This window comes from Oncorhynchus mykiss, chromosome 1 (genome assembly GCF_057628025.1).
Source record: "Oncorhynchus mykiss isolate SJ-2025 chromosome 1, ASM5762802v1, whole genome shotgun sequence".
Lineage (NCBI taxonomy): Eukaryota > Metazoa > Chordata > Actinopteri > Salmoniformes > Salmonidae > Oncorhynchus > Oncorhynchus mykiss.
Genome location: NC_143022.1, coordinates 22,410,852 through 22,431,256, shown reverse-complemented (window position 1 = coordinate 22,431,256; position 20,405 = coordinate 22,410,852). Strand labels below are relative to the sequence as shown.

The 20,405-nt window shown below is 41.8% G+C and overlaps 1 protein-coding gene across 16 annotated transcripts in view; it reads right to left on the bottom strand.

Moving 5' to 3' along the window:
* Positions 1-19,610, bottom strand: part of LOC110507450 (transcriptional repressor p66-alpha) — a 43,092-nt gene extending 23,482 nt beyond the window's left edge. For 4 of the 16 annotated variants that reach the window (XM_036968593.2, XM_090206004.1, XM_036968626.2 and 1 more), the window contains exon 1: positions 19,401-19,564. The gene's annotated coding sequence lies outside the window, so the exon portion shown is untranslated. Of the gene's footprint in view, positions 1-19,400 lie in introns of all 16 variants that reach the window. The other 12 variants (XM_036968478.2, XM_090205685.1, XM_090205712.1 and 9 more) reach the window with 6 other exon arrangements.
* Between the last annotated feature and the right edge of the window lie 795 nt (positions 19,611-20,405).

Sequence of the window (20,405 nt, the reverse complement as noted above, 5' to 3'; positions counted from 1 at the left end):
TACGAGCCCTTTCCCAACAACAGAGTTAAAACGCAGGAAAAAATACATATCAAATTTGCACAAAAAAAAAAATCAATAGTAACACAAAATAATGAGGCTATTTACAAGGACTACCGGTACTGAGTCAATGTGCAAGGGTACGAGGTAGTTGAGGTAATATGTTTTATAAGCTCAATCATTGCCCAACAATTATAAATATAATCTAATATTAAAAAAACAGTTTTGATAGTAGCTCTTTTTTAAGGATTGCCATCTTTATTTCTCAACTGGCAACTGAGGTGCACTTCCCATTCCAGTGCATATAACGGTAGGCAGGCTTCAGCGCGTCACACACCACTTTGCAATGAGCTGGAGGCAGTACGCATTTTGAAAACATATTTAAATTGTTTGAAACCTGATCGTTTTACTACATATCTTGAGGTATCTTTACCTCGCTTCAAAGTAGCCTAGCCAAAATACGACCAACCGTGAAAGCAATTTTATAAAGACTACCATATGCCATTGAAACCAGCAGCCTATTTCCCTCAATTTCTATAATTGTCCAGTAGCCAAAAGGCACAATCCTTATCATTTTAGCAACCCATGCTAGGTTGTTGAATCTTTAGATGTCCACGGATATTTTCATCTCTGTGTCAAAAAACCTCTCCCATGTGCGGTGCGAGTCTGACAAGTGTTTTTCCACTAACAGCATTATGGAACGAACATTGCTGCGCTTATAATGTGGAGAAATAATAGTTAATCAACATTAAGCTAAAACGTTCTGATCTGTTGCATCAGCCTCGTTTCAAAAAATATATAAAAAAAAAAAAATTGATGTAGCGTAGGCCTGCCTACCGGTTGTATGAATTTGGGATCTATCATTCCACAACTGTCCCAGAGTCTGTTTGGAATAGGCCGTTCCTTTCTCGCACAGAACGACAAGCTCACCAATAGAATTGGTACACTTTTCTTCTATAGGGATAGTAGATTGACAGAGTAGTGGTTTTGCTGTTCATTACTTGTCTTGTTGGCTGAGGAAAAGTAAAATGTGGACATTTATCCCTACATCTTTAAACGTAAAACGGAATTCGGTAAGGACGCACCTCGTTGCATGTTCTAAATGTGATTTCTGTCATTCTGAACACCGTGGATGGACGCCCTACACACACCCAATGCATATGGGTCCGGTAAATTTCTCAAATGTCCAGTAAATTAAAATGCTGCCGGTCAAATGTCCTGTGCCACATTTTTCTAATGGAAAAGCTGATGTGTAGGTTTGGATGTGGGTACGCAGACCTGTGAGCCACTGCAGCCCCTCATGTTGCCCATCCCTGCTGTAGAATAAAACATTCACCAGTGCTCTGAACCTTGTTTACTCTTTCACATCTGGAGACCAGAATGTTGACCATGTTCAATTAGAGTGATAAACTGTGCCCTATGAATGTGCTGGCACATTACATGCTTGAAAATATCACTGGTATGGCTCACATCAAAACAGATCACACTCTGGTGTACCTTGAAGAGTGTACAAGGCCGGCCTAAACACTCAGCCACTCAGGCGACTTTCTGCAACAGGGCTATTATCATGTCATCTTGACACTAGCACAAAAAAAACACATTCACCAGTCAAGTGCTCCATGTCAAGGTTAAGGATAGACATGTCTCAAGTCATTTGCTTTGATGACTGTTAGCTAAATCTATGAATACTTTATTCAGAAGGTCCACACATTCAGCTAGGGCTTGTCAAGTGTGTGCAGTTCACTTTGTCACAAGTGAGTTTGTTGTCAAAAACCACTTGATTGCCAGTTTATTGGAACTGTAAATGAGTTGAGTGGATCAGTCTGAAATCCTCCAACGCTGGTTGGGACTGTGGTTCAATTCCCACTTGACTTGTTTGAGGCACACATGAGAACAAAATAAGATACAAATATTTTAGAGGTCAGACAGGTGCTTGGACTTTTGAGTAATTGATATACATACATGCACGCCAGGATACCAATCCCAGCCACTCCTAGCACTGATGCTTAGGCTAAAGTAAACAGCCTCCAATGGTCCTCTGACAGAATAGGAACTCAAACTCCAAAATTCTCTAACATGACAAGAACAACTTGGCCAGGCTGATGAAAATGTCCAACTCAGCATTTTTCTCCCACTCAGTGACTATATTGCCACTGAGATTTACTGGTCCTGAACATCCCTTCACTGTCATCCTCCACATCTGCTCAGAGCTCACAAAAATGTGGCTATTTTCAAGGTGGGAGGGGCAAAAAGTCCCTCAAAGCAACATCCACTGCCTATTGCAGATCACATTTCAATCAAAACATTAATGCAAAATGTAGGTGGGGCTGGGAGCATTGCACCCGGTTTATAAAATGGCGGGTGAAACACTTGAGCTAAGAGTAGAGGGACTGAGCTCTGCAACATAACAAGGACAGATGTGCCCTGTTTGTGCTCATTGATGGGTACAAAGGGCATCCATCTGAAGGGGGTGGAGCATTCATAAACCACAGAGCACACAGCTCTTCACGATCTGGATGCTTAAGAAATCCCGCTACGACCTCCCACAAGCAATCAAACAGACAAATCGTCAATACAGAACTAAGATAAAAATCCTGTTATGCCGGCTCTGACGGATGTGGCAGGGCTTGCAAACTCTCACGGATTACAAAGGTAAACCCAGCCGTGAGCTGCCCAGCAATGTGAGCATACCAGACAAGCTAAATGCCTTTATGCTAGTGTCGAGGGAAACAACAACCATGCATGAGCGCACCAGCTGTTCTGTACGACTGTGTACTCTCACGCTCCGTAGCCGATGTAAGACCTTTAAACAGGTTATCATTCGCAAGCCGGCGGGGCCAGACGGAATACCAGGATGCGCTAACAAGTTTACAAGTGTCTTCACTGACATTTCCAACCTATCCCTGACACAGTCTGTAATACAAACTTGTTTCAAGCAGCCCATAGTCCCCGTGCCCAAGAAAACATAGGTAACCTGTCTAGATGTCTATTGCCAAAAGCACTCACATCTATAGCCATGAAATGCATTGAATGACTAGTCATGGCTCACATCAAAACCATCATCTCAGACACCCTGAGCTCACTCCAATTCGCATAAAGGCCCAACAGATCCACAGATGACGGAATCTCGATTGCATTCCACAAAGCCCTTTCCCACCTGGAAAAATTTACACATCTAAGAATGTGGTTCACTGACTACAGCAAAGCATTCAACACCATAGTCCCTGCTAAGCTCGTCACCAGGCTCAGGACCCTGGGACTGAACACCTCCCTCTGCAACTGGATCCTGGATTTCCTGACTGGTCACCCCCAGGGGCATGGGTAGGCAACAACAAATCTGCCACGCTAAGCATCAAAAAGGGGTACACTCAAGGGTTGTAAACTTAGTCCCCTCCTGTTCTCCCCGTTCACCCACGATTTGATGGCTGCGCAAGACTCCAACACCATCAAGTTTGTTAACGACACGACGGTGGTAGGCCTGATCAACAACGACGATGAGGCAGTCTATCGGGATGTCAGGAAGTGAAGAGTCTTGGTGGTTCCAAACTTCTTCCATTTAAGAATGGAGGCCACTGTTTGTTGGGGACCTTCAATTCTGATCTGTGCCTTCACACAATTCTGTCTTGGAGCTCTACGGGCAATTCCTTTGACCTCATGGCTTGATTTTTGCTCTGACATGCACTGTCTACTGTGGGACCTTATATAGACAGGTGTGTGCCTTTCCAAACCATGTCCAATCAATTTAATTTACCACAGGTGGACTCCAAATCAAGTTGTAGAAACATCAAGGATGATCAATGGAAATTGGATGCACCGGAGCTCACAGCAAAGGATCTGAATACTTATGTAAATGTGATTTAATTTATGTTTTTATAAATTTGCAAACATTTTGAAAAATCTGATTTACTTTGTCATTATGGGTTAGTGTGTGGGGATTAGAGGGGGGGGGGGGGGGGGGAACATACTTTACGAATGCACTGTATATGTACTGTATATCCTCGTAACCCTGCACAACAACTCAGTACTGGTACTCCCTGTATATAGCCATGCAATTTTTACTCATTATTGTTATTCACTGTGTTTATTCCTCATGTCACTATTTCTATTTTATCTTCAACTCTGCATTGTTGGAAAAGGACCCTTAAGTAAGCATTTCACTGTTCGTCTACACCGGTTGTTTACGAAGTATGTGACAAATAAAATTTGAGCTCACAGTGACCCTGGATGGGACTGGTGGTCACTGAATGCGCTCCCTGAATGCAACCAGGGACATCAGGGCCTAAAATGTCCGCAGGACCTGAGGGGCACGATACAGTGTAGTATGAAGCAAGGTAAGACTTGCCTCATTATTTGAAGTGAAGCAAAACGTTCAGGTTTCAAACAATTATACTGCCTCAAGCTCACATTGCAAGCACGTATGAACTGCTCTTGGTGTCGGTCTACATGATAATCATAGGAGCCAGAATGGCCGCCTCAATGTCCTCCCTGCTGATGACATCCAGTGGAGTCATCTCTAAGGGAGCTATTCTTGTTTGTAGCTCAGGCGTGCATCACGGTCTGTCTCCATGGCGCGTGGCTAGAGCCGTCTCATAGGAGATGGATGGCATCATGAAGATGCAACATCCACTGTGCTGTAGGCCCTGCTTCTAAGCAACAAAGGGAGGAGACCAAATAGAACATCAGCGTGTGTGCGTTCAAGATGGAGACGCACAATATGTGTCCGTCCTCAACTGTTACTTCACACTCAGCCTACCTACCACCCCATTGAAGCTCACTTGCTTTTCACCAAGCAATGTCTATCTGTGAGAAAATCAGGAGATTTTGCATTAGACAACCCTTGGGATGAGGAAAATAAATCAGATAGCAGAGAAAAAGCAGTAGAGTACAGCTAAAACACATGTACTAAAAGGAAAGTAAAAGAGTCTATACATTCACTGCCATTCAAAGCGACATGAGAGTGAGTGACTGGGAAATAACTTTGCATCAGTCTTTCAGCCTGTCATGTGCACTGATATGGGGCTGAGAGAGCGTTTTGGAAGCAGGTGATTGCAGGAGTGGAATGATGAAAAAGAGCTTAGAGCCCATACAAGGACAGATTGATAATTACATTTATTTGTGCTTTTGACTATAGCACTCAGGTGTCAATCAACAGAGTGTTACTGTGTAAGCATTGCTTTCAGTCAGTGACCTCTATTCAAGAACATTAAAAGCATTTCATCATGAAAATATGAGTTCAGGATTTCTTTCAAAACTTGGCCAGGACAACAGACTAAAAAACATGTTTACTTTGAAATTGAGGGGAGATCATTATCTTGCTATAGGCAGAGGACCAACTATGGATCTATACAGAACAAAAATATAAATGCAACATGTAAAGTGTTGGTCCCATGAGCTGAAATAAAACACAGAAATTTCATACACACAAAAAGCATATTTCTCTCATTTTGTGCACACATTTATTTACATCGCTGTTAGTGAGCATTTCTCCTTTGCCAAGATAATCCATCCACCGGACAGGTGTGGCATATCAAGAAGCTGATTAAACAGCATGATTATTACACAGATGAACCTTGTGCTGGGGACAATGAAAGTCCACTAAAATGTGCAGTAATTGGCATGTTAACTCCAGGAATGTCCACCAGAGCTCTTACCAGATAATTGAATGTTAATTTCTCTACCATAAGGCACCTCCAATGTGATAGAGAATTTGGCAGTACGTTCAACCGGCCTCACAACTGCAGACCATTCGTAACCACGCCAGCCCGGGACCTCCACATCCGGCTTCTTCACTTGCGGGATAGTCTGAGACCAGCCACCCAGACAGCTGATGAAACTGAGGAGTATTTCTGTCTGTAATAAAGCCCTTTTGTGGGGAGAACTCATTCTGATTGGCTGGGCCTGGCTCCCAAGTGAGTGGGCCTATGCCCTCCCAGGCCCACCCATGGTTGCTCCCCTGCCCAGTCATGTGAAATCCATAGATTTAAATAAATAAATTTGCCCCTAATTGACTGATTTCCTTATATGAACTGTAACTTAGTAAAATTGTTGCATTTATATTTTTGTTCAGTACAGAATCAATGAGTGGCATTAGGCAATATCTGGCAACTCCAGTGTCAGTCAGGAACATAGTGGAATTTGGGAGACAATTTAATCAACACCTGTAAGGGTAATGTTAAATAAAGGAACTGACAGATCTGACTAAATTATGAATTTCAGGCAAGCTAAACACCATCACATCTCAATCCTCCATTCAAGTTTGTACACCACATTTGGGAGTGGGGTGAGAACCAATGTCACTGTGTTGATACTCAGCACTTAACACGTTATAAAGTGCTACCTGTTTGCGAAGGTGATGGTAACTTAAGAGACAGAAAATGAATGCCTTAACTAGTCTTGATAAAAACAGTCTAATCTACACATTCTAAATGCAAACAATCAGCTCAGGTCTCATAATGACAATGGTTAAGGGCACTCATTTATTGCACCATTGCATATATACCCATGCATTTGCATAGTGATACGAGCAAACGTACATAACGTTAGCGCTCTCAGCATCAAATTAACTGCACTATCAGTACAATGCCCATCCCTACAAGATTCATTACCATCCATTGATAATGGAGTTGCATGCAAAATTTCCAAAGAGATAGCGAGTGGAGAGAGATTACTGGTTTGTGTTCCCTAGAGATTATGGCGAGGACTCTAAGGTCTCTGTTAGAAAACAAGGCCTGGGGCAGATCTAGCCAGGGAGAGCGAGAGAAAGACAGCCAGAGGAGCAGTCTGATCACGTGTCCATTCAGATTAATATTAAAACACACCAACATTGGTGTTGCTTTTTATTGCATCGTCCAATTTCCACCCTGATCGCTAGCAGAATGAAGCTGCACACACACCAGCCATTTTTCGCTTTCATGCTTTGATTGCAGACCTGTACTGTTGATGACTTCTTACCAATTTACCATTAGAATTTAAGTGAATTATTCCATGTTCAGCGATTCCTGCTAGAAACAACGGCCATAGTACACGAGGCAAGATAGAGCATAGAGAACATATTACCTGGTTTGACTCTCCAATGAGTTCATTCTAATTTCATGGGCAATCCTTTAGAGAGACAGTATTACGATTGATCCATTTCCTCAGGTAGCTAGCATCTACTATCTGATATGTTGGATGTAATGATCTTCCCTAGGGACTGGACATTGCAATTAAAGCACACGGATGCTTTTGAATACAGGCTCTATTGGATCCAGTGAGGGGGGAACAACAGTATAATATTGCCCAATAAAATGGGCTGCACACAAAGCCATTAATCTCCTTCTCATGCAATTAGTTTATCTTCCCTGTGATACTTTGACTCAACATATATATCGTTCTAGATTTGATTAACGCACAATTAATTTCTGTTTGATTATTCATTTGAGGTCACATTTAGGTTGGGAAGGACATGTCCAAATTACTGAATGAATTTTGAAAGAAACTGGAGGGAAAGTCAACCCACTGAACCCAGTGCTGTTTTTGGAATATCTGATAGTGCAAAAAAAAACATTGCTTAATCTGGCTTCACCAAACTGAGTACATGGGTACTAAACACAGAGAGAGAGGGAGGGAGCAAGCTGACTGGGTGGTGGGGGAGGGGTGACTGGCCTGGCCATAGATCGACTGTACACTGACAAACACTCTTGCTCTTCTCTTCCTCACTTTCCCTCGTTCTCTCGCTCTCTCTCCTATTGGTTGTGGCAGAGAAGGTTCCCCTACTGGTTCGGTACTGAACACCAAGGGTTAAGTACTGCCATTTTAACACCACTGACAGATCAGGCCATTAGGGTGTTACCTAACAAAATGGAAGCCTTTAACCATGCATCTGCCAGTTAGGCTCCACCTGGATTCCACTTAGCAACATGACAACGAACGGCATGGGCAAAGCCCAGGAAGTGCAGCCAGACCACTACACGTGACCACAAAGGAATGTGCACATGCACACACTGACACACACACGGAACAGACGATCACTCACAAACACCAAGAACACTGCCCCCCCCCTTCTCATACACAGTCTCGGAGAAGGACAGAACTAGTTGACAGTGTTTACAATCACGATTCAGGCCGATCGAGGTGCGGCATGCACTACATTGGGACATTAAGAGCAGATGAACTCATATCATTAATAGAATGAAAAACCAGAAGCTGTACCTCTGATTCCATTAACCATCTGATCTTCATGATGAACCAGCCAGTGGATAAACTCACCAGCTAGACTAGACTTGTTTTGCCTTGAAGTCATGATTTTTAATGCCATTATCTCCATTGAAGTTCAGCTTACCCTGCTTATGGTCAACTACAGGACCCTGATTCTCCATAACTTCAAGTGGAGGGTTACAATAGGTTATAGGTCAGTGCTGACTCCGAGCAAACAATGACTAGGCCTAGCTTAACTCAGAAGAACTTGGCTGTCTAAACAGGGCTCTAAAGTGTGAGAAAAATTTGCTGTGACCACAAGTTTTATTTTGAGAGCACTTTGTGACTAGGAACAAAATCTTCCAGATAATAATTGTTTCGTGCTGTACCGTTGTGGCCCTAGAGAAAAAAATTGAGTGCACATTCAATAGGGTCATGGTTGCACCACCTTCAAGCCCAACCAAGTCAAAATATCTGATCCATATTACAGCCGCAACATTTTAATCTTCCTATAACGGATTGTGGGCCGTTCTAACACTACTCGCACATCGTTAACCATTAGTTTACACTTTGTTCAGTCATATTACCTAGCTAACCACCTAGTAACGGAAAAAGAAAGTGATAACTTCTTCAGCAGATCAATGACCATAGCAATGCGTGAATGACAGATCTCTTGCATGTTGACATCACAGGACGTTTTTAAAGAAATGTGTTTGTGCAGGTACAGCCAACTACGGCAAAAATAATTTTGCGATCTTGCCAAAACGACCAGATCAAATGTTCAATGTAATGCATCCCAATAGGGAAATAGTGCTTTTACACAATGTAGAAACCTACTTTTGTAATTTCAATGACCGGTATTGGTATCAACATTTTAGCTGTTATAATAATGTCTTTACAATGTTACATACAGTATTAGTTTCTAGGGCACAACATGTGCTTCAAAAGTAGCTCAAAGGTTGCGTTATTAAAACCTCTTTGGGCAAGGGGGCAGTATTTTCACGTCCGGATGAAAAGCGTGCCCAAAGTAAACTGCCTGCTACTCAGGCCCAGAAGCTAGGATATGCATATTATTAGTATATTTGGAACAAAACACTCTGAAGTTTCTAAAACTGTTTGAATAATGTCTGGGAGTATAACAGAAGTGATTTGGCAGGCGAAACCCCGAGCACAGTCCATCCAGGGAAAACATTTTTGGAGCTCAATCTGTTTTCCATTAGATTTCTATGGCAATCCCTTTTTAATAGAAATATGCTTCCACTAGATGTCAACAGTCTTTAGAAATTGGTTGATGTTTTTCCTTTGAGAAAGTAGCCCTGTTAGAAGAAGTAGCCCTGTTATTGCCATGTGTCACTCCAGGTGCACTCTGTTTTGGTGCGAGCAACCTGGAACGTGCTTCCCTTTGTTTTCGTCCGGTATTGAGCACAGTAGTTCCCGTCTTAAATTCGATTGATTATTTACATTTTAGGATACATCAATTTGGATTAGGAACGTTGTTTGAAATGTTTGGACCAAGTTTACAGTTAACTTATTAGATACTTTGTCGGCATGTTGGGCGAGTTGGAACCGGTGTTTTTCTGAATCAAACGCGCCAAGTAAATTGACATTTTGGGGATGTAAAGAAGCAATTTATCAAAGACCATTTGTGATGTTTATGGGACATTTTGGGATCCATAAGAAGTTAATAGAAGTTCAGAAATATGCATTTTAAAAATGCAGATATTAAACTATAAAATTAAAATAAATCCCCTGCATTTTATATTGAAAGTCAGAGTTTTTTGCTTGAGTGATCAAGGGACCTGTAACTATAGTTTTCCTTCACAGAAAATACATCAGTGCAACAATTTCAGCAGAAAATAAATTAATTTCATCAGATGACAACAAAAGTGCAACACTTTTGGCTAGCAGAAATTACAATAAGAAGCATTTTAGATCTGCGTAGCAAGATATTTATTTTGAGTTTTTTTTTTCCTGCATGAAAAACACAGAATTCTGCGTTAACGGCCCCTGGTAGATAGAATTCATATAGGCCCAATATACACTGATTTTTGTACAAAACATTAGGAACACCGTCCTAATATTGAGTTGCACCCCCTCCCCTTTTGCATCAGAACAGCATCAATTCATCTGGGAATGGACTCTACATGTTGACTGATTCCCACAGTTGTGTCAAGTTGGCTGGATGTCTTTTTGGTGGTGGACCCCTCTTAATACACACAGGAAACTGTTGAGCGTGAAAAACCCAGCTCTATTGCAGTTCTTGACACATACCGGTGCACCTGGCGCCTACTACCATACCCTGTTCAAAGGCACTTGAATCTTGTGTCTTGCCCATTCACCCACTGAATAGCACACACACGTCTGAATTGTTTCTTTAACCTGTCTCCTCCCCTTCATCTACACTGATCAATAAGGGATCATAGCTTTCACCTGGTCAGTCTGTCATGAAAAGAGCAGGTGTTCCTAATGTTTTGTACACTCAGTGTAGGCATCTCAATCAATTACATTTTTTAAGTTGGGAGTACCAGTGCTATGACATTTTTTAATTTAGAGCCCTGCGTCTAACACATACTTGAGCCAATATGCTGGTAACAAAACCTGAACTTGAATCTTTGGAGCAGGCTATCTGTATATGATGAAAAACATCATCATCACGCTATTTGTTTTGAACTGGAAGTGCTTTACTGCTGACATGCACACTTTTTGGGACCACATCAACGGTGGACGTATGAACAACATACTGACATATCCCTTTAAATCTATTCTGTTACAGGTGTTTGTGAATCTTGATGCAAATTAAAGTATCTATCAACATCAGGGATTACTTATCCTTACATCAAATACAGAACTCTAAGCCCTGAGACATGCAACCACGAGTTGCCCTTCTGGAACGCTACAAAAGTTCCAAGTATTTGCTAACATTGATCTCGAACCAAGCCTTGAAGGAATCCACAACAAGGAAAATGTATAGCCACAACCGATTGCAATTGTACCAAACAAGGTGGCTTGGGATAAATCTCCTATTGAATTTAACCTTCAAACTACACGTTCCTGGTGACAAGGGATATGTGATCTGCACAGACTATCCTATGAGTGATAATCTCGCATTTCAGCTAAATTACTTCAAAACACACATCACAAATCCCCTAAGCACTGGACAGACAGAGGGTATCCCAATGAACAAAATATTACACACTCCTATTGTGTCACATCCACAGCAACCAAAACAAAACAGTAACCAACCTACAGCCACTACTGCCTACCTGGAAGCTATTGAAGCTGTGACAGTGACACACATTCTATAGGTGGGCTAGATGAAGCTCAGTCAGCACCTACACTAGTGTGACATCAGTTCAGTACACAGCTAGCTGGCCTGGTTGCGACACAGGCAGGCAGCAGGGCACCCGGATGCTTAGTCCCCCTCTTGGATGAGTGCCTTGATGCTGTATTCGTGTGGCTGCCGCACTGAGTGTTCCAGAGTTGCCATGTCAGCACTGGCCAGTTAAAACAGACAGTGGGAGCTATTGTTAGGAGAAGAACTAGAAAAATGTAGCAATGCCATAGCCCTTGCTTCTTCATCCACGACTCTTGCTAAACCTGGAGTAATTGAGAATGTTCTGAGGCATTCCAGAGGAGGAGTGTGATCACATTTTGTAACAGTTTCCATGAGTTTATATTTTTATGATGATGTCGCAAACATCTGTCCGCTAGTCAACTCAATGCATTAATCATGTGAAAATAGAGGACACAATGATAACAGTTGGTGCAGACAGGATAAGTCATATGGTTCTCATTAAAAAGTCACGACTCAAATATATAAGACACCAGTAGACACAAGCACATCATTCTTGAATAGCCCATATGGCCTACCTACCTGGTTAACAGGTGGTGATTTCCCTATGGAATACCAGAGCCAACCCCAAATGTCTGATGAGCTTCACAGCTTCATGTTGAAAGAGTGGAGCCTCTCATTTGTGAATCTACACAATGAAGAACCATGCTTGAATTGAGCTGCCTGTTGACCCCTTGGGCAATGAGTTGCCTTGTTGAAGATGATGGCCTGCTCTAAGTACACACCTCAGTCGTCAATGGCTCAAGAGTATGTTTAAAAATAAAACAATCTTCCTCTGGCATCCAGGATCTGAAATAATAGGTCAACTGAAAGCAATTTATTGGTAGAATTCTGTCCTGTTGCCTTCACCTGTCAAACCAGTCCAGAGGAGTCAAGGAGAGAAAGATGCTATTGTGACGGACTCGAAGTGGGGTGCTCTCTTCTTCCTAAAACTAAGGCTCATTGGTCAGCGTTCACATTTATATTGACCATCCACGCACCTGATCACTGAAGTTCTAATCTTTTCTGGATTACTAGGTTTAGGCTGAATCCAGCACAAACACAGCGTTCCTCAAGTGGTAGAGCTGTTCTGTTTCTGACATGAGGAAAAGGTAGACTTGGTACTCACAGTTGAGTCAATATGAAGTCCAACAGGGTAAACATGAAGAGTACAGACATGAGATTCCTCCCCCACCTCTCAGAATAGCCTAGGGCCTGAGGGTTGGTGAGATCTGGTGACCAACACAGCTAATGTCCTATAGTAGGCCTATTCTCTCAATACAAAGAAAATAAACATATGGATAGACAAGGCATAGCCTAGAAATGTGCACAATACCACCACAGGACAGATCTCTAGTCGTAACATGCACATCACATTTGCTAATGAAGTCTCTTCTAAAGATAATATGAGCATGTGCATCTATAGGTTGGTTCTACCTCATACTACACACCCTGACTTGAATCCCGGTACTGGCCCTGCTGCTAGTAGGCTATAGCCTAGTAGTAGTAGTACATGAATCGGAAGCCCCCGTAAGGCCCCAGAAACCCATCCTCCATGACTACCTCCCTACAGTGTCAGGAAGCTGGTCTCAGGGAAACCAAAGCTTGTGACTGGTTGACTCAGACCATGCGTGGCTGGCCCTCTTGCATTTCCTGTTAACCACTCGATGACGCTGTACACTTCCCTGGCCAGTGATCACAGCAGAGAGAGGACACCAGCCCTCTATCTCCCATCTGTTTATCTGACCGGCAGCCAATCCATAGTTGTCTCCCATTCCCTTATAACCTCAACGCTCAAGATGACCATGCTACGACCTGTTCAACAATCAATCGGTTCCATTTCCCACTGCTGTCCGTGAAGGTGCCCTGCTGCTTTGCTATTATAATAATATATCAGCCAGACATATGGATGGATGGAAACGATATTCATCCCTCCATATAGTGCAGTATGCTTCTAAATTAGCCCTAAATTGAGGAGCATTACAAGTGACCGACGCAGAGCTGAAAATTGGATTATTATTACAGAGGCGCCCCTTTATCAGTGAATCTCCAGTCATTAATCAGCTGAGGAGGGTCTGACATCTCTCTGGGAAATCACAGGTACAGCTTGCTCTCTGCGGGGCTGAAATGGATGATAGATAATCACCAAACAAATAAAAAAAAAATCTCTCATGCATTCTGTAAGCTTTCTCAACAATGGATGAACATACTAGGCCTATAGTAATAACCACTACATACTAGAGGTCGACCGATTAATCAGAATGGCCGATTAATTAGGGCCGATTTCAAGTTTTCATAATCGGAAATCAGTATTTTTGTGCGCCAATTTTGCCGATTTTTATTTTATTTATTTTTACACCTTTATTTAATCTTTATTTAACTATGCAAGTCAGTTAAGAACACATTCTTATTTTCAATGATGGCCTAGGAACGAGGCAGAACAACAGATTTTTACCTTGTCAGCTCGGGGGATCCATTCTGGCAACCTTACAGTTAACTAGTCCAACGCTCTAACCACCTGCCTCACGAGGAGCCTGCCTGTTACGCGAATGCAGTAAGCCAAGGTAAGTTGCTAGCTAACATTAAACTTATCTTGTAAAAAACAATCAATCAACGACTGTTGTTTCTCCAATGTGTACTGAACCATAAACATCAATGCCTTTCTTAAAATCAATACACAAGTATATATTTTTTAATCTGCATATTTAGCTAAAAGAAATCCAGGTTAGCAGGCAATATTAACCAGGTGAAATTGTGTCACTTCTCTTGCGTTCATTGCACGCAGAGTCAGGGTATATGCAACAGTTTGGGCCGCCTGGCTCTTTGCGAACTAATTTGCCAGAATTGTACGTAATTATGACATAACATTGAAGGTTGTGCAATGTAACAGGAATATTTAGACTCATGGATGCCACCCGCTAGATAAAATACGGAACGGAATAAACGGTTTGTTTTCGAGGTGATAGTTTCCGGATTTGACCTAAGGCTCGTATTTCTGTGTGTTTATTATAGTTAAGTCTATGATTAGCTATTTGATAGAGCAGTCTGACTGAGGGGTGGTAGGCAGCAGCAGGCTCGTAATAGTCAAAGGTATATGGTTTAAAGAGAAATAGTCGATGCGTTATAATTCCTGTAATAACTTGCGGCTGAACTTGAAAGGGGTTCCTTCGTTATTTTACCGTTCATGTCTTCCATAGAGGATGTCTTGATCTACTTCAAATAAGGTCTGTGTTTGGTGCAGGCTTAAACCGCCTCGGCGTTTTGATACCCGTGTAAATCTCACTAGGATAAGGTAACGTTTGTCAAAATATTTTCATTCAAAAATGATCTTCGCTTATAATTAGCCAATATTGATCAGTTACCTTATCCTATGGATATCTACACAGTTATAACATTGGCAAGGTGGTGTAAGTCTACACAAAACACAGACCTTATTTTAAGTGAATCTAAAAATATCCTATGGAATAAATGAATGAAGGAACCGCTTTTCAGATTTTGCTAGAAGGTGTCATGGGAATTATGACTCACACTCACACTCACACCCATCCAAAAGCCCATATGTATTATTGCAATTGTCATTATTACAAAAATGTGTATATATAGAATTTCAAAAAATCAGCCGATTAATCGGTATCGGCTTTTTTTTGTCCTCCAATAATCGGTATCGGTGTTGAAAAATCATAATCGGTCGACCTCTACTACATACTAACCTCTCATACGAGGTAAACGAGGTAAAATGACTTAACGAGGTCGAGTGTCCATAGCGCATCAATCTTATGAGAAACGGTAAGCCCATCTGGTGACAATACAATGAGATAAAGTCCCTTTTTAATGTCACTACAAAACAATTTACAGTCACACTGCAACAGGAACTGTTACTTTGTGGTCACTTGAATTACGACAGACACACTGGCTTGTAATGAAAGTAATCACCCGTATGAGGCATCTGTTGAGCATGAAAAACCCAGCAGCCTTGCAGTTTTTGGGGTAAACTGGTGCGCCTGGCACTTACTACCATACCCCGTTCAAAGGCACTAAAATATTTTCTCTTCCCCATTCACCCTCTGAATGGCACACATACACAATCCATGTTATAGCTACCTCAAAGCTTCAAAATCATTGACAATCCCTCCATCAGTGCTCAGACTGTCCGCAATAGACAGAGAGGCTGGACTGAGGGCTTATAGGCCTGTTGTAAGGCAGGTCCTCGCCAGTCTTCACCAGCAACAACGTCGCCTATGGGCACAACCCCACCGTAGCTGAACCAGACAGGACTGGCAAAAAGTGCTCTTCACGGACGAGTGGCGATTTTGTCTCACCAGGGGTGATGGTCGGATTCGCATTTATCGTTGAAGGAATGAGCATGACATTGGGGCCTGCATTCTGGAGCGGGATCGATTTGGAGGTGGAGGGTCCGTCATGTCACAGCATCCTCGGACTGAGCTTGTTGTCATTGCAGGCAATGTCAACGCTGTGTCCCTCATGTGGTACCCTTCCTGCAGGCTCATCCTGACATGACCCTCCAGCATGACAATGCCACCAGCCATAGTGCTCGTTCTGTGCGTGATTTCCTGCAGGACAGAAACGTCAGTGTTCTGCCATGGCCAGCGAAGAGCCCGGATCTCAATCCCATTGAGCACGCCTGTTGGATCAGAGGGTGCGGGCTAGGGCCATTCCCCCCAGAAATGTCCGGGAACTTGCAGGTGCCTTGGTGGAAGAGTGGGGGAACATCTCACAGCAAGAACTGGCAAATCAGGTGTAGTCCATCAGGAGATGCACTGCAGTGCTTAATGCAGCTGGTGGCCACACCAGATACTGACTGTTAATATTGATTTTGACCCCCCCCCCTTTGTTCAGGGACACATTATTCAATTTTTGTTAGTCACATATCTGTGGAACTTGTTCAGTTTGTCTCAGTTTTTGAATATTATGTTCATACAAATATTTACACATGTTAAGTTTGCTGACAATAAACGCAGTTGACAGTGAGATGACTTTTCTTTTTTTGCTGAGTTTAGTATGGAGCTGTGGCTCCAAGTATTGTTTCTTCATCCTATGCAATGTATTCCCACTCAATTTTGTGGAATTTTCTCCCCCTGTTCAGAGAAATTACTTGTTAGCTTGCCATGAATATTCCATGAATATGGATTTGTTAGGTTTATGTCCTACATCCTGATATTACCAGGTTATGACCACTAGATGATGCTGTTCCAGCTATCAGGTGATTCTTTTTTCTCTTTCTCAAAAGTGCACTGCAAATGCGAGTGGTTTCACATGACAAATGAAAATATCCTTCAGAAATGTAATAGAGGGAAAATCTAAAGATGCAACAACAAGCATGGGTTGGAAATATGACTAGGTTGTGTCTTTGGCTGCCGGACAATGAAAGACAGTTGAGAACATGAGAGAAATACTGGTTTCAATGGCATATGAAGAAGTGTTTCTAAAATAATCTCCTTAACATTCCTATGGTTGGAACATGGCAAGACCTTCCACATCCAGATTTTAAACAATTACATTTATGGTTCAATAGTTTCAAAATGTTGACTGCCTCCGCTCAGATTGCAAGGTGGGTGACGTTGCAGCGCGCAAAAGGCACTGGCCTTAAGTCTCCTATCGGAATGAACATGCCTCAAATATGTGGACAGAACCAAGCCTTTAGATATTAATAATGATCCTACATTACAATTGTCAAGATCCCAGAAATGTTCCATGTGCACAAAAATCTTATTTTGCTCAAATTGCAATCAAATTCGTTTACATCCCTGTTAGTGAGCATTTCTCATTTTCCAAGATAATCCATCCCCCTGAAAGGTGTGGCATATCAAGGAGCTGATTAAACAGCATGATCATTACACAGGTTCACGTTGTGCTGGGAACAACAAAAGCCCCCTAAAATGTGCAGTTTTGTCACACAACACAATGCCACAGATGTCTCAAGTTGAGGTAGCATGCAATCGGCATGTTGACTGCAGGAATGTCCACCAGAGCTATTGCCAGAGAATTGAATGTTAATTTCTCTACCATAAGCCACCAGTCATTTTAGATAATTTGCCAATACGTCCAACCGGCCTCGCAACCGCAGACCACGTGTAACCATGCCAGCCCAGGAACTTCACATCCGGGCTTCTTCACCTGCGGGATCGTCTAAAACCAGCCACCCGGACATCTGGTGAAACTGGGGAGTATTTCTGTCCGTAATAAAGCCCTTTTGTGGGGAGAAACTAATTCTGATTGGCTGGGCCTGGCTCCCAAGTGGCAACTGCCCAGTAATGTGAAATGCATAGATTAGGGACTAATTCGTTTATTCCAATTGACTGATTTCCTTATATGAACGGTAACTCAATAAAATCATTGAAATTATTGCATGTTGAGTTTATATTTTTGTTCAGTATATGTAATAAAACGTCTCATTAAAGTGTGGCTACATTTTCAGGTGCCTCCCTTATGTCAGCATCGGTTTGGACTTGATGGGCTGTAGCCAATATGCATAGCCAATATGGATATTTGGGTTAATGGCCTTGGTGCCCTAGCAGATGTTGGTGCCGTGGCAGATGGGCACCTCTTGAAGACTAAATGTCCTTGCCCCTAAAATCACGAAATTCCAGGCCTGCTATATACACTCATTGTTGAGGTGGGGGGGTATGTGTGTGGCTTTTGACCATTTCTTTGGATTCATAAGGTTTTACTAATTGTTAGAAAACAGTTTGATCCAAATGGGATGTTTACGACTATAATATTATTTATATGTATGCTATAAATTAAACTACCCAATTTGGCTCTAATCAATTTCTCAGAGATCAAATTATATTTCAACAAAATAATGTTGCAGGTATGCTAATCGTATCGGGGTTTTTTTTTACTACAGAAACGATGTCAGAACATTCTGAGATGGTGGGTGTCATGGCTTGCTGAAATGACATGGAACTACCCAAATGAGTACATTAATCATGACACAGAACCATAATAACTGCTTGCTTGCCATACTGAATGTGGCGCGCACACCGTCCACCATAAAAAAAAAGTACATATACATACACACACTTTTAATGAATGAGAGAACATTCAACTACACATCAAAATAAAAACGTGTTCACGCAATTCTGCGAGAATGCCGGCTTCTGATAACAAATATACAATTATTGAATATCCTTTGTTGTACTGTGATACAGTAAAAAAAAAAAATGAAAAAAAAAAAAAGTGAATTACAACAACAACCTGTCTCCCACCACAGTCCAACCAAATCGATGTTCCAACTCGCTAACAACATAGCTAACTAAAGCCAGGTCGTGAGATAGCGTCGCAAGTTAGCATAGCTGACACTTGATTCCTATTACGGGGAACACAATTAAAAACGTCCTGATCGTGTTTGGGTTACATTTATTCTTAAAATGTATAATATTTCGTGAATATAAACCAGTAAGTGGTGGGATTCACCAAATTCCCACTCATGACAAGCTAACGTCAGCAGGCTGGCTAGCTAACGAACTCGCTCGGACACTCGCATGTACAGACAGACAGCCACTCCGGGATTCAGTCACAAAAATAATAAAGGAATCCCATTTTTGAGAGTCGAAACCAATTTGTTGTTTTTGGACTAGTTTAATGCATGTTGTAAAGAAAATACTTGTATCCGCCTTTTAGAACATTAACCGGTACAAGTTTACATGCATTCTTTGACTTTTGAAACGGTTCGTTCTGACTTTGCAGTGGCTAGCTAATTACAGCTAGCGAGAGACACAAACCATTACCTAGGCTAGCACTCACAGCAGTTAGCCAGTTAGGTAAGGATATATATTTACGTTAACGACTGGAAATAAGTTTAACTTCGTCTGCTTAATTAAATTCAAAATCAATATTACTTTAACCCATCAATTGAAATGATATCTTAACTTACGGAGAAGAGGTGTCGCTGTAACGCTTTTCACTTGTTTTGACAGACTATTTACTCCTGTAATTCGATGAAGAAAGAAAAAAAAAAAAAAAAAAACGATCCCGGGGATCCCCTCTTCAGCCCTGCCCGCTGCCACTCCGGTTGCCAAATAATGAGCTTCTCTCTCATACATGGAACACAGCGTCACATCACTAAGCATGCGCATGTGGTCACACAAGGTGGCAACAGAGTCCGATTACATTAGTGCCACTGAGTATTTCATGTGTGTAAAACTACATTTCAAAAGTCCAGTTTTCAGTAGCCTGTCTCATCATTGCAATGCTTTGCCCCACAACCACCACAGGAATACTTTCCATCATTCTACCTACCTCACACCAGTGCTGTAATCAATTGTCAATTCACCAATAATCAATGTCTAAAATGAATTAATGTCATACACAATTTAAATGACTGTCTCTCCATGAAACTAACAGAGCATTTATTTATACAAAATTTTTTTTTTTTACAAAAAATGTACAAATCTAGTCCTATAGCTAGTCAATGGAAACGGTTAATGATGTGTAAATATTTCTCATATTGTCATGATGGCACTTGACAATTCAGTGCTTTGAATCCTCCCTAAAACAACCATGGGCAGCTCTTTAATTCACAGTCCATACAACAGTAAACAACAACAACAAACAAACACAATATTGGTACCAACGTGTAACATACCAGATGTATGAATGTACTATGTGATGTCTCCACTGTCTTTCAATGAGTCCGGACCAATCTCAATAATACTCCTGATCATGTCTTTGGGTGCATGAGGATCTTTGAACAGTATCTCAGTGCAGACATGTCAGTTATTGCGAGAGAGGGACAGGGAGAGAACAAGAGAGAGAGAGAGACTATGGAATCAGAGACAAGTAACAGAAGTGGGAACTGGGGGCTGAATAAAAGGATCGAATTTTGGGGTAAATTCCACCAATTAAACCCCTGAATATCACTATTATTGACCCATATCAA